At 40.2% G+C, this 16,509-nt stretch overlaps 1 protein-coding gene across 6 annotated transcripts in view; it reads right to left on the bottom strand.

Annotated features, from left to right (window-relative positions):
* Positions 1-16,509, bottom strand: part of AFF2 (ALF transcription elongation factor 2) — a gene marked incomplete at both ends in the record, with an annotated part of 507,666 nt that overhangs the window by 445,605 nt on the left and 45,552 nt on the right. The window lies entirely within an intron of this gene.

The following is a 16,509-nucleotide window of genomic DNA, read 5'->3' as shown; positions in this document are numbered from 1 at the left end:
ATAAATCTACTCTGTGCCATCCCGCCAAGGTATACAAAATTACATTATAGTAACAAACATTAATAATAACCACAAGTGGGCTGGAGCTGGGGCTCAATGGTAGAGCACTTTCCTGGCATGCATGAGGCACTGGGTTCGATCCTCAGCAGCACATAAAAATAAAAGTAAGAGTATTGTGTCTACCTACAACTAAAAAATACATATTTTAAAACAATAAAAATAATAATAATCACAAGTGAAAGGTTTCTTGATATGAAAAAATTCTAATGGTAGAGTACATCCCTTGATCTGTAGATAATGAATCCCACAAGTTTGGTTTGTGTCTTAGCTGTAAAAATAGGGCAGACTACTCATCATATCTGTGGGGAGTTCTGGTGTAACATGACATGAAGAAGACATGCCAAATATTTAGCCCTGAGAGAGCAGGACAATATTCCTAACTTCAAAAAAGAGCCTAAACAGCCAACAACTATGACATCAGCTTGAATTCCTCTTACTGTGTGCACAAACCAGATTATGTGAGACTAGTCCATGTTCAATGACAGATTCTAACACAATTTTAAAGCCTGCTGAGAACAGAGCTTGAAGCTTAGACTCATACCAGCCAATGTACATAGCTGAGTGGTTGGCCCATGGAATGTTTTTCCTAATAGCATCAGGAAAAGCCAACAAAAACTACCCTGATAATTATATATAAGCAGTGAACACCCAAGACAATCTAATATTAATAATCTTGTGGAAAGATTGGTTGTTCTGATCAAGTATACTTTCTAGTTAAGTAAAAAGTTCATGAATAATCTTTTATTTCATCTCTTATTGCTAAAATACCTTGGAAATGTCCCATATCCCTTAAACTTTCCTGCTTTAATAAGTACAGCAATAAGGCCCTTGTCATTCTAGATTCCATGTGGATTCAGGCCCCTTTTGAATGTCACTTAGTCCAGTAGATACACACATATAGTACAATGTTCTCATTCCAGGATATCTGGGAAATTTAATCCAATTCAACCTAACAAGTATGTCTATATGCATGAATTGTGCTTATAATTGAAATGTTCGTGCTGGTAAAAGGGAGAAACTAACTGCAATTTTCCTTACTTCTTGTATTGAAATAAAATTAAGAGCAGGAAAAGAAATTTGGTTCACATTCTCAGTCTGTTGGTGTCTGGTTAACTGAATTATTACCACACCTGTAGAATTGATTACTAAGAAAACTATTTAATGAGTACTATAATGTCAATATAACCTTTCCTCAGAACGGAAGCAGACAGGCCCCAGACCTATGTAAGGTGACTGTGGTATCTATACATAGACTCCTTTCACTTATCAGTAAGTGTCCAATGTTTAGTGCAGCAGTCTCAATGAGGGGACCTGTGAGGCAGCACCAGTAGCACCACAGAAATTGTTAGAAATGTTCATTTTCAAGACCTACCCACACCTAAAGAATGAGAAATTCTGGGGTAGGGCCCAGCAGCCTGTAGTTTAATAAACCCTCCTGGTGTTTCTGGTATAAAGCAAGAAATTGAAAACAAGTGACATACAGTGACCATGCAGTTGATCACCTAAATGTACACACATTTGAGGGGAAAGGGGGATACTTTGTGATTACATGTAGAAAATGGGTATAAAGTGGGATGATAGCCAATCTCCATGTATGCTGTATCCCTATACTCGGAGATGCCCATCTTATTTTAAATTCCATGCTGTGTTGTATCATATTATGGAAGTCCTATGTATTCAACAAAAAGACTTTTAAATACAGCAGGCCAACACCCAAAATTTCATCCTGTACCTAATTCTGAAGTACAATGGGAAATGTAGCCATCAAAATATAAGCACAAAACACAGCAAGGTAAGAGAGTCTACTCAGATATTTTTCACAGTGCTTCACATAGTGCCACAATATAATGCTGACAGGCCTAAACTGTGAGTTCAAAAAGAGATCTTTGTGTGCCTGGCTTATTTAACTTGGGATAATGATGTCCAGTTGTTATCCCTGTTGTCACAAATGACAAAATTTCACTCCTTTTTATGGCTGAATAGTGTTCCATTGTGTATGTATATCACATTTTCTTTATTCAGTCATCCATTGATATGACAACTAGGTTGATTATGTATTACTGCTATTGTAAAGCATCAAATACTGCATGTTCTCCACATATGTGGAAACTAAAAAGTTGGTCTTATAGAAGTAGAGAATAGAATAACACAAAAAAAAGGTTAAAAAGAGAGGGGTAGATGAGGAGAGAGTGGATAATACAAAAATAATTTCAATAGGAGGAATATGTTCTATTGCATAAGTAGGGTGACTATAGTTAACAACCATATATATTTCAAAATAGCTTGGTAGGAGGATTTTAAATGCTCTCACCACAAAGAAGTGACACATACTTCAGGTGATAGATATGACAATTACCTTAATTTGATCATTATATATTATATACATGTATAAAAATATCACACTGTAACCCATAAATGTGTATAATTGTTTTTTGTCAATTAAAAATAATTTTACCTATCTTTAGTTGTAGATTGACACAATATCTTTATTTTATTTATTTTAATGTGGTACTGAGGATTGAACCCAGTGTCTCACATGTGCTAGGCAAGTGCTCTACCACTGAGCCACAACCCCAGCCCTAAAACTAAAATTTAATAAAGAGATATGTGTTGTACTGCAGGCACAGCCCAGTTAGAGCTGTGACAATTTGAGCAACAAAATAAATAATTACAGCATTATACTATAACCCATAGAATAAGTAAAAAGCCATGAATTCCTAGTAATATAAATGAATGGCTGTATTAATTAAAAAAGGGGAAAAAGGAATAGCTCTTCTTTACAAATGACTTTTTTTTTTGGTACCAGGGATTGAACCCAGGAACATCCAACTACTGACCCATATCCCCATATCCCCAGCCCCTTTGTATATTTCATTTAGAGACAGGGTCTTGTTAACTTGCTTAGGGCCTCACTAAATTGCTGAGGCATTCTCCAACTTGTGATCCTCCTGCCTCCCAAGCTATGGGATTACAGGCATGTGCTACTGTACCTGGATTTACAGATAAATTCTAAGTAAATAAATAAATAAATACAAAAATATGTATATACATATACATATAAATAAATATATATGGAAAAGAGATATAGAAAAATCATCATTAGTGCACCACAGTATTAATTTTCACAGGAAACACCCACCAATGGCTGCTAAAATTATAGGTGAAACAGTGTGATATTTGCATAGCCTCACAATAACTCTTTCCAAATTTACTCAAGACTGTGATGATTATAACTTAGGACTACAAATTTTGCCAGTGTCTGGACCAGATGTCCATGAGGAGTAGATTCAGTGGACTCACCAAGGCCCACATCTTCCTTCTTATAAACTGTTAAGCCTTATAGCATGACAGCTGATGAAGCCCCAAAATAAGAAAGAAAGAAAAAGACGACAGCTTGTTAATACAGAATTGCCCTACATAACAAGGGAAATATTAAGCTCATTAACAGTAAACATGTAGGAAAACCAGCCCATAACAATCCTGCTCTATTGCAACCCCAGTCCCTAAGACAAACTATGGCACAAATGTAGACATTCATACATGGACACATACACAAACACACACACACAAAAAAAAAAAACCACGAGAGTTCTTAGTTGGTATAAATGGAAGAAAGAGAAAGGGAGAGAAAGGGAACTGCTTTCATGGGACAACAAATAAGTTGCCAACTGGGACACTTTTTAGAAACAGTCATGAGCATACACAAAAGAAGTTAGGTAGATTCAAGTGTAAATTCCAAAATTATTTGAACTTGGAAAGGGTGTTTTGCTCGGGGAAAATAAAATCACATAATGAATTTGGGCAGGTCATGAAATAAAACACAATGGCTGCTGAAGATGGGTGGCCCTGGGAGTTTCCCTACCTTGCTGCCTGGCTCAGTTCCTCACTAAGTGACCATTGACTCCAAGACTGAAAGTGACCACCTCATCCCACACTGTGGCAAATCACCAGCTTAAACTGAGTTGACCTTTTTGATGTTTTCTGTCTTTCCAGCTCCCTCCAAGGGGACATAATTAACTATTGTGGCCTAAAAGACTTCTACCTTCACAGAACACCGAGGGACAAAAATAAATAAGCAGTATGAATGGTAGCAGCAAAGTACTTGTTCACCTACTTCAACCCTGTTAATGAAAAGGTGAAAGTAAAACAAGCAGATAATTCACCATTCAACCAAAGCATCTCAACTTAAGACATCTTAATTGCCCAGTGTTAATTTTCACAATATTACCAAATATCAATTATTGAATGTTCACCAGGAGATGCTGAGAACTGCTATAAAACATCTACCCACAATAATCAGGATTATTAAATCACAATATAGTAATGGTTCCTGTACAGATGTGCCTGAAGAACTAGGTGACTCCATCCCCTCCAAATCTCCTCTCTCTCTGCTCCCTAGTACAGTGTGCTGTCATGGGAAGGCTTTGAAATTATGCAAACTGGGCGTCAGACCTCAGCTGTGACAATTACCCTGTGGCCTTGTACAAGTCAGTCTGTGTCTTTCAGTCTCAAATTCCATGTCTGTAAGATAAAGAAGATCTCTGAGTAGCTGTGAAGGGTGTGCAAGCAGATGTGTGACATGCCAAGCATATTCGGTCACTGGCATTGTGCACAGACTCAATGAAGAACAGTCCCCTTCTACTTCTTTTGTTAAAGTAAACCAGGGGATACAATCTCTACTTCATGTGATATAAAATTCAAATTTCAATGACTATCAAGCCTTTTCAGCAGTTTGCACTCAATAGCAGAACTTCTCAGTATTGTGCAATTGTAGCCCCTGGGGCTCTTGTAACAGTGCAGATTTTGGTTCATGAGGTCTGGGCTGGGATGAGAGATTGAACAACTAAAACAAGCTATATCAAGTAAGGCTGATGCTGCTGGTCTGTGGGCATATAATTTATAAGCCCCAGATTCCAGACCTGACTCTGTCTTCCAGAGGACTTCTGCACAGTCCTCTCAGAAAGGTTTCATGAAGTCATTGTCTAGGTCATACAGAAATGTCCAGACCACCTGGTTTTAGAAACAGATTTCATCACATCTCTCCCTTGGTGATCCACCTTGTGGTTTGAGGACAAAGCTCCATTTCCATATGTGGATTCCTTTGTGAAGATACAGAAACAGTCCAAGAGTTCACACATTGCAGAATAAATTCTTAGCCAGTGTCCCAATGCTTTTGTTCATCCTTTTACCAAATACAAACTGAGTTTTCCTTCTGTTCTAGACTCTAGCCTACCTAAATAAAGTCATAAAAATATGATGATCAGGAGGCTGAGGCAGGAGAATCACAAATTCAAAGCCAACCTCAGGAACTTAGCAAAACCCTAAGCAATTCAGTGAGAATATTTCCCACGGGAAATATTCTCCACTTTGGTTCACTTCCTCTGTCCTGTGACTACCTTCTCCTGACAGCCCTGAAGCCTGTCAGCACATATATGTGTGGTTGGATGCTAAGCAAATAGTCTTCCCAGTAGTGAGCTCAGCCTTGATGGAAACATCACACATCTGCTTGCTACGTTTTAGGATATAAAACAACAACAAATTAGTGCAGAAGATTGAATTCCTATTTTTACCCATTTGAACCTTGCAATGTCTAACAGTTGTATGTGCAAAATATCTATACACAGGGATTTGAAGATATATCCATTTTTGGATGTGTTATGTTTAGTGGGCTGAGGTTCTGGTTCTGGGGACAATATTTTCCTTAATACATCAAGGACAGAGCATGGAATTGGCCTCACTATCCCTCTAAAGGAGAAGGTATCTTAACTGATGCTTGGGAAATGATTTTGTAAGGACCTGTGTCTTTAGCAACACTGATTTGCCAAGTAGTAGACTTGACTTAATGTGATAGAGCTAAGTACTTTTGGAGTAAACTAAAACCACCCACAGGACATGCTGCCTGGTGCTTCATATGACACACATGACTCTCCATGAGAACATTTGTCTTTCCTCAACATCAATGCAGAAGGAGCACTCTATGCGAGAGCACACTGCCATTGTTTAACTAAATTGGCAAAGCCCTGATGAGCTATGGCTAAACAGATATTTACAGATTGTTGACACATATCTAGTACGGAATACAACAGGAGTAAACTCATTTTCGAAAGATCTGTTCTAACTTAAGGTTAGTTTCACTTTTCCAGCCAAAAATATACATGGGAAAGGCACAATTCATAATACAAAGGTTCAATGTGCATCTAAGCAAGAGACCCATTTGAGCCCATCCAGTAGCTGGCTGAGCTTCATTCCTCAGGTTATTTAGCCTTAGCTCACTCATCTATAAAATAGGAGCACGGAGTGCCTGCTCTGCTTCTATGGAACATGAAGGAGTTTCATGCACTCTAAAGTACTATACAAATGGGAGCCCTTTCTGTTTCACACGGAACAGAACAACATGTGCTGTAATGTGGTTTGTTTAAAATCAACCTGATGTGGTCCAGCAACGAACACAGACACTGCTACAATCTTGATAATATGATATGCTGGACTGATTAAAATTTCAACTCTGCCATCTACCCCCATCTCCTTGGAAAATTAATGAATTAATGAATCTTTAAAGGACAGTCAGAGAGGCCTTACAAAGAAGATGCCTTTGTGAGTAAGGAGAGAAAGTGGTGGATTACAACTTAATGGCTTCAGAATAATGGTAATTTCCCTATTTTCTTCACTTGCCTTAGCTCAGCTAATGGCTTCATTAACGGCCACACTCCCCAGCGAATAATAGAGGCCCTTGTCACATCCATCATAGTCACGTCACAATAAAACCAGTTAAATACAATCTAGCTCCCTGTCTCATGCCAGTCAGCACGAGGAATCAGAATTAAGTGAACAGGGCATAAGAAAGCTTATATGTTGAATTCCTTTTAATAATAAGCACGCAACAGGCTACTGGTAAGGAAATGTTAACTGTATTGTATATCCCACATTGAAAAGATAACTATAGCAACAATCAAAAAGCTGTGAGGATGAACTACTCTGCATTACAGGTTGAACCACAATGTCTTTTATTTCCTTCATTCTAGTTTGATCAAAGTAGCATATTTTCTCACAATTATCACAATCATGTCAAATCTGCAATGTCATATCATAATCTAAATGTCACCTCATAAAATCAGACTGTTTGAATGACTGAGCTGTTTCTTTTCAAAAGCATCTGGTGTAGCTGAAAGATTTTAAATTTTTAGACATTTACTTTTTCTCCCATCTTGGCTATGGAGTGGAAAACTAGCAGTGAGAGGGTAGTTTTGCTTTTTTCAAGGATGTCAATGGTTTTTTTCGAAACCAAACGTGCCAAGTATGGCTGCTTCATAGCTTTACACTGGCTGTAACAAAATTCTAGAGGTTTCTGAAGCATCTCATTGCATGTGTTTTGCATTCTCCTTGTGCACAAACTACTCCTGGAAGTTAGGATGTTTTAAGAGCTGCATTCATTTGTTTTGGGGCCACTAGGAATCCAGTCAATGTCCTGAAGCAATAACTGAATGGGACCCTAGTGGCCTGAGACCAACTGGGAACTCAGCTACCAAAAATGCTTCATTTACTCCCAGGAAGTGGTGTCTGCTCTGGGGGAAGCTGGGTTGATGTGAATGATATTAAAGAACAATCTCTGTTATGGGGAGTGTTAACTTAGCATATGTGACTGTGTTGGCTTTTCTTTGTTATATTTTGGTCCTATTTTGTAATGCGAATTAATGAGATTCCATTTTTAGATTCAAAGAAAATGAAAAAAAAAAAAGGGTCAATCTTTAACTGGCCTTTGTTCCTGCTGATATTGTTATCTTCTCCCCCCTCTGGCACGCAGCTCATTTCAGATAACGATTTGTCCCTTTAATTTTAAGAATGCAGAAGGTGTTGTGCATTTGCAGTGCTTCCCTAATCCCTCCTTCTGGCAATGTAAATATGAAGCAGCTGGACCTGGGAAGGGTTTAGGTATTTCATTTTCATCCTCATCTTGAAATACTGTTTATATTTAACATTTCTCTTTATTAGCAAATGTAATATAAAAAGCCCTGTGCCATTCTCTTGAGTAACCCCAGATTAAGGAAAGTGCACATATTTTTAGCAGATGCCTTACAGTTATTTCTAATTAAAACAAGCTGAGGTCTGTTTTCATGGCATTACGCCTTTGTCTCAGAGGTGACCATGCATGTTCTTGTAGAGATGATATCAGTTGAGGTTTAAAAGGCTTCTTGAGGGGATCCAACATGGCCGCCGGCGAGGAAGCAGCGATTCCAATGTCTCCACATTAACGGGATCAGAAAGACCCATTGGAACAGCTGCAGTCTACCTACTGAGGAACTTCTAGCAAAATTCCGTGAAGAGGGGACCTGCCGGGAATTGGTAGGTTTATTAGAAGTGTCAGTTTGTCCCAGACAAGTGGATCTTGGCCAGCCATGCGGGCGCGGAGGTCAAGTCCCGCAGTCACCAGCCGCTTCTGCAAGCGGCCAGCGGCCCAGAGCGGCGCGGCCCGCGCGAACCCACAGACGGCACCCGCCATCCCGCCGTCCCAGGGAGGCCCTGCTCTCGCTCTGCGAACGGCCACCACGCCTGCCAGGCTCGTAGCCACGCGGCCGCAGCTGCCCGGCTCTACAGGCGGCCCCCCGGCGGGTGCAGAGGTACAATCCCGGCCACCAGCCGCTTCAGAAAGCGGCCGGCGGCCCCGAGCAGCGCGGCCGGCCCGAACCCGCAGACGGCACCGCCATCCCGCCGTCCCGGGAGGCCCCACTCTCACCGAATGGCCACCCCGCCCACCCGGATCTTAGCCACGCGGCCGCAGCTGCCCAGCTCTACAGGCAGCCCCCAGCGGCCCAGCGCAGCGAGAAGTGTCCCCGCCTGGCCCAGCAGACAGCCCGTGCCCTCCCGGCTCTACTAACAGCCCCACCCACTCGGCGAACGGCTCCTCCCCGAGACAGCGTGAAGGGAATCTAACCAACCCTTTACGAAATAGCGAACTGGGAACTAAAACCAGAGATTGTGTCAGACCAGAGACAAGCCAGTTCCACCCCTCCCTTCGGACACTCCGGCAAGGAGCCAGGGGCCCGCCATAGCAGAGAGGGGAAGTCACCAAAGTTCGGCCAAAGAGATTCCTTCCCAGCGGAATCTACTTTAGCAGGTGTGTGACTCCCACCCACACCAGATACAAACAACTGGGAAACTTCAAAATCTCTCCGTGGGCGTGACTCTAAGGGCCAAAGGGCTCTCGACCCCCAACTCCCCCTACTGCCAGTGACGAGGGTGTGACTGTAGGGGCAGAGGGAAGCAGAGAAGACTCCCCACCCCCAAATCCCCCAACCGCGAACTGAAAGGGAGTGACGGTAGGGGCGGAGGGAAACAGAGGACACTCCAGACCCCCAACTCCTCCTACCACCAGCAGTGTGGTTGTGACTGTAGGGGCTGAGGGAAGTAGAGGGGATCCTCGACCCCCAATTCCTATTACCACCAGCAGCGACACCAATGGTCTTAGCTGCCAGATTCCGAAGGTGTGCCCACCAAAGGGGTCCGGAAAAATTAAACAATTGACTCCCAGACCACAGATCCACAGCACTGAGGCTTAGATGAATGACAGCGAGAGTGCTCAGTAGTTAGGGAAATAGAGCACTCGGTGGGGCTGAAAGTGTAACCAAATCCTTGGGGAACTGCCTCCGGTGAGCAGGACCTGGCTGCCTGGCAGGAGGTAGGGGAGGAGGGGCCGTAGAAGTGAAACCGTTCTGGACCAACAGGATTGAGAGACTCCCAGGAACCGCCTTACAGGGATTGCTGTTGACACATTGAGGGCAAAACTCAGCCTGGAGGGCACAGCTCTGCCTACGGGAAGAGAAGAAAATGGATCTCTAAGACCTAATTTTATTTCCTATTTCATTTTAATTTTTTCTCTCCCTTTTCCCTCTCTCTCTCCCCTTCCAAGTTTTACTGCTCTTTCCATTCTCCTCTATGCTATCTATCTCCCTCTCCTTCTTTCTTTTCAAGAGCACCTACCTTCCCCTTCCCCCCAACTTTCATCCCAAGCATTACGTCCTCCATTTCGCGTAACTGTCTAAATACAAATAGGTGTGCACCCTCCCCCCGCGCCTGCAAGGTAGCCGGACCTGCAACCCACCAGCAGGTCAGGCCCAGCAACCTGGGAGTGGCAGAGCCGCCCCACGCGCCTGCAAGGTAGGTGCACCTGCTACCAACCAGCAGAACAGGCCCAGCGGCCTGCCGATGTGGTAGGCACAGTGCCCCAATTGGAGGAGGAGCAGAGCCCCTGCCCATGCCTGCGTGGGAGACTTTGCAACTATATAAGAGTAATACAAATATATAGGGGGAAAATTCAACAACACAACAGTCTCAGTAAGCAGAAAGAAACGCAAACAGTATGAAGAGACAAGGAAAGAAAGGACCACAAGCAATGCAGGTCAACTCAACGTTAGAAGAGGTAATATCTGCAGCAGATGGAATGTCAGATAAAGAATTCAGGAGATACATGCTTCAGATGATCTGGAGTCTCAAGGAAGACATTAGACAGCAAAATCAGACAATGAAAGATCTCTTCAACAATGAATTACATAAACAAATCCAGGAAGCAAAAGATCAACTATACAGGGAGATAGAGGTTATAAAAAACAAACAAACAGAAATCCTAGAAAGGCAGGAAGCAATAAACCAACTTAAAAACTCAATTGAGAATACTACCACCAGAGTAGAACACTTAGAAGATAGAACATCAGACAATGAAGACAAAGTATTTCAAATTGAAAAGAACATAGACAGCTCAGCAAGACTGTTAAGAAACCATGAGCAGAACATCCAAGAAATATGGGATAACATTAAAAGACCAAACTTAAGAGTCATTGGGATACAGGAAGGCACAGAGCTCCAAACCAAAGGAATGAGAAATCTATTCAATGAAATAATTCGAGAAAACTTCCCAGACTTGAAGAACGAGACAGAATCCCAAATCCTAGAAGCCTACAGGACGCCGAATGTGCATAATCATAAGAGATCCACACCTAGACACATTATAATGAAGATGCCCAACATACAGAATAAGGAGAGAATCGTAAAAGCTACAAGAGAAAGGAAGCAGATTACATTTAGGGGTAAACCAATCAGGATAACAGCTGATCTCTCAACACAGACTCTGAATGCTAGAAGATCCTGGAATAACATATTTCAAACACTGAAAGAAAATGGGTTCCAACCAAGAATTGTGTATCCAGCAAAATTAAGCTTCAAGATGGAAGATGAAATTAAAATCTTCCACAATAAACAAAAGTTAAAAGAATTTGCAGCTAGAAAACCATCTCTCCAAAAAATCCTCAGCAAAACATTACAGGAAGAGGAAATGGAAAATAACAATGAAAACCAACAGTGGGAGGAAGGACAGTAAAGGGGGGAAATAATCAAAGAGGAAAACAAACCATATTCAGTAACATAAATAAACAAATATGGCTGGAAGGATAACCCATATCTCAATAATAACCCTAAATGTTAATGGCTTAAACTCACCAATAAAGAGACACAGGCTAGTAGAATGGATCACAAAACATGACCCAACATATGCTGCCTACAGGAGACGCATTTGATAGGAAAAGACATACATAGACTGAAGGTGAAAGGTTGGGAAAAATCATATCACTCATATGGACTGCGGAAACAAGCAGGAGTGTCCATACTCATATCTAATAAAATAGATTTCAAGCCAAAGTTAATCAAAAGGGATAAAGAGGGACACTACATACTGCTCAAGGGAACCATACACCAACAAGACATAACAATCATAAATATATATGCCCCAAACAATGGTGCAGATATGTTCATCAAACAAACTCTTCTCAAGTTCAAGAGTCTAATAGACCACCATACAATAATCATGGGAGACTTCAACACACCTCTCTCACCACTGGACAGATCTTCCAAACAAAAGTTTAATAAGGAAACTATAGAACTCAATAACACAATTAACAACCTAGACTTAATTGACATATATAGAATATACCACCCAACATCAAGCAGTTACACTTTCTTCTCAGCAGCACATGGATCCTTCTCAAAAATAGATCATATATTATGTCACAGGGCAACTCTTAGACAATATAAAGGAGTAGAGATAATACCATGCATCTTATCTGACCATAATGGAATGAAACTGAAAATCAACGATAAAAGAAGGAAGGAAAAATCATGCATCACTTGGAGAATGAACAATAGGTTACTGAATGATCAATGGGTTATAGAAGACATTAAGGAGGAAATTAAAAAATTCTTAGAGATAAATGAAAACACAGACACAACATATCGGAATCTATGGGACACATTGAAAGTAGTTCTAAGAGGAAAATTCATTGCATGGAGTTCATTCCTTAAAAAAAGAAAAAAACCAACAAATAAATGATCTCATACTTCATCTCAAAATCCTAGAAAAAGAAGAGCAAAATAACAGCAAAAGAAGAAGAAGGCAAGAAATAATTAAAATCAGAGCTGAAATTAATGAAATCGAAACAAAAGAAACAATTGAAAAAATTGATAAAACTAAAAGTTGGTTCTATGAAAAAACAAATAAGATCGACAGACCCTTAGCCATGCTAACGAAGAGAAGAAGAGAGAGAACTCAAATTACTAGCATACAGGATGAAAAAGGCAATATCACAACAGACACTTCAGAAATACAGAAGATAATCAGAAATTGTTTTGAATCCTTATACTCCAATAAAATAGAAGATAGTGAAGGCATCAATAAATTTCTTAAGTCATATGATCTGCCCAGATTGAGACAGGAGGATATAGACAACCTAAACAGACCAATATCAATTGAGGAAATAGAAGAAACCATCAAAAGGTTACCAACTAAGAAAAGCCCAGGACCAGATGGGTATACAGCAGAGTTTTACAAAACCTTTAAAGAGGAACTAATACCAATACTTTTCAAGCTATTTCAGGAAATAGAAAAAGAGGGAGAACTTCCAAATTCATTCTACAAGGCCAACATCACCCTGATTCCTAAACCAGACAAAGACACTTCAACGAAAGAAAACTACAGACCTATATCTCTAATGAACCTAGACGCAAAAATCCTCAATAAAATTCTGGCGAATCGGATACAAAATCATATCAAAAAAATTGTACACCATGATCAAGTAGGATTCATCCCTGGGATGCAAGGCTGGTTCAATATACGGAAATCAATAAATGTTATTCACCACATCAATAGACTTAAAAATAAGAACCATATGATCATCTCGATAGATGCGGAAAAAGCAAAGTACAGCATCCCTTTATGTTCAAAACTCTCGAAAACATAGGGATAACAGGAACATACCTCAACATTGTAAAAGCAATCTACGCTAAGCCCCAGGCTAGCATCATTCTGAATGGAGAAAAATTGCAGGCATTCCCTCTAAAATCTGGAACAAGACAGGGATGCCCTCTCTCACCACTTCTGTTCAACATAGTTCTCGAAACACTGGCCAGAGCAATTAGACAGACGAAAGAAATTAAAGGCATAAAAATAGGAAAAGAAGAACTTAAATTATCACTATTTGCAGATGACATGATTCTATACCTAGCAGACCCAAAAGGGTCTACAAAGAAACTATTAGAGCTAATAAATGAATTCAGCAAAGTGGCAGGATATAAAATCAACATGCATAAATCAAAGGCATTCCTGTATATCAGCGACAAAACTTCTGAAATGGAAATGAGGAAAAACACTCCATTCACAATATCCCCCAAAATAATAAAATACTTGGGAATCAACCTAACAAAAGAGGTAAAAGACTTATACAATGAAAACTACAGAACCCTAAAGAGAGAAATTGAAGAAGATCTTAGAAGATGGAAAAATATACCCTGTTCATGGATAGGCAGAACTAACATCATCAAAATGGCGATATTACCCAAAGTTCTCTATAGGTTCAATGCAATGCCAATCAAAATCCCAATGGCATTTCTTGTAGAAATAGAAAAAGCAATCATGAAATTCATATGGAAAAATAAAAGACCCAGAATAGCAAAAACAATGCTAAGCAGGAAGTGTGAATCAGGTGGTATAGCGATACCAGACTTCAAACTATACTACAGAGCAATAGTAACAAAAACAGCATGGTACTGGTACCAAAACAGGCGGGTGGACCAATGGTACAGAATAGAGGACACAGAAACCAACCCACAAAACTACAACTTTCTTATATTTGATAAAGGGGCTAAAAGCATGCAATGGAGGAAGGATAGCATCTTCAACAAATGGTGCTGGGAAAACTGGAAATCCATATGCAACAAAATGAAACTGAATCCCTTTCTCTCGCCATGCACAAAAGTTAACTCAAAATGGATCAAGGAGCTTGATATCAAACCAGAGAGAAGGCATCTGATAGAAGAAAAAGTTGGCTACGACCTACATACTGTGTGGTCGGGCTCCAAATTCCTCAATAGGACACCCATAGCACAAGAATTAATATCTAGAATCAACAAATGGGACTTGCTCAAACTAAAAAGTTTTTTCTCAGCAAAAGAAACAATAAGAGAGGTAAATAGGGAGCCTACATCATGGGAACAAATCTTTACTCCTCACACTTCAGATAGAGCCCTAATATCCAGAGTATATAAAGAACTCAAAAACTTAGACAATAAGATAACAAATAACCCAATCAACAAATGGGCTAAGGACCTAAAGAGACACTTCTCAGAGGAGGACATACAATCAATCAACAAGTACATGAAAAAATGCTCACCATTGCTAGCAGTCAGAGAAATGCAAATCAAAACCACCCTAAGATATCATCTCACTCCAGTAAGATTTGCAGCCATTAGGAAGTCAAACAACAACAAGTGCTGGCGAGGATGTGGGGAAAAGGGTACACTTGTACATTGTTGGTGGGACTGCAAATTGGTGCAACCAATTTGGAAAGCAGTATGGAGATTTCTTGGAAAGCTGGGAATGGAACCACCATTTGACCCAGCTATTCCCCTTCTGGGTCTATTCCCTAAAGACCTAAAAACAGCATGCTACAGGGACCCTGCTACATCGATGTTCATAGCAGCACAATTCACAATAGCAAGACTGTGGAAGCAACCTAGATGTCCTTCAATAGACGAATGGATTAAAAAATGTGGCATTTATACACAATGGAGTATTACTCTGCATTAAAAAATGACAAAATTATAGAATTTGGAGGGAAATGGATGGCATTAGAGCAGATTATGCTAAGTGAAGCTAGCCAATCCCTAAAAAACAAATGCCAAATGTCTTCTTTGATATAAGGAGAGTAACTAAGAACAGAGTAGGGAAGAAGAGCATGAGAAGATGACTAACATTAAACAGGGATGAGAGGTGGGAGGGACAGGGAGAGAGATGGGAAATTGCTTGGAAATGGAAGGAGACCCTTAGGGTTATACAAAATTACATACAAGAGGAAGTGAGGGGAAAGGGAAAAAAATACAAGGGGCAGAAATGAATTACAGTAGAGGGGGTAGAGAGAGAAGAGGGGAGGGGAGGGGAGGGGGGATAGTAGAGGATAGGAAAGGCAGCAGAATACAACAGACATGAGTATGTCAATATGTAAATCAGTGGAAGTGTTACTGATGTGACTCTGCAATCTGTATACGGGGTAAAAATGGGAGTTCATAACCCACTTGAATCAAAGTGTGAAATATGATATATCAAGAACTATGTAATGTTTTGAACAACCAATAAAAAAAACAAGCTGATATTTTGGGATAGCAGAAAAGAAAAGAAACAATGTCTTATACCAAGCAAATCAGATTATATTCTTCTAAGCCAGAGACAGACATACTCTAACACCAAAACTTTCAAAGGGTCACACAATGTTTGTGTCTAATCAACACGAGCTGAATGACACCCCTCTTTCAAATTGTGAAGGCAAGGATGAAAGGAACTAACCTGAAGATAACTGTGTCCAAAATGAAGCCCAGGAATGGTGCATTCCAACCTTAGAGAATCTTGGATGGAGAGAGAGGAGAGAGAAGAGGGGTGGGGGGGGAAGGGACAAGAAATAGAGAGTGCATAGAATTTCTGTGGATTTACATTGCTTCCAGTTCTTGCTGATGCTTGTCAAAATAAATGTAATAAATATTGAACACCTAATGCATTGTGATTCTTCTCATTTTACAGATGACAAAACTGAGAGGCAGTGTGGCACAAGAAAAAGATCAAGGCTCTCTTCAGCTATGTCATGCTAAGCAGGTCCATAAACTCTCTAAACACCATTTGTAAAATGAGGAGTATGATTCCTACCTGTAGGAGACTAAAAAAAACACATATATGAAGCACAACGTATAGAATATGTGCTTAATGAATTATATTTCAGTCTTCCTTTAACTCTCATAGAGCATACTAAAAGGTTACCCAATTTTTAACAAAAAATACTACTCTAGCCCATCATAAGCTTATCATAAGATTAAAAGTATGCTGTTTAGCAGGCCTATTTACCTGTGTCCAGTCATAAACATTCT

This window comes from Spermophilus citellus (genome assembly GCF_964194105.1).
Source record: "Spermophilus citellus genome assembly, chromosome: X".
Lineage (NCBI taxonomy): Eukaryota > Metazoa > Chordata > Mammalia > Rodentia > Sciuridae > Spermophilus > Spermophilus citellus.
This window is presented reverse-complemented; position numbering and strand designations above follow the sequence as displayed.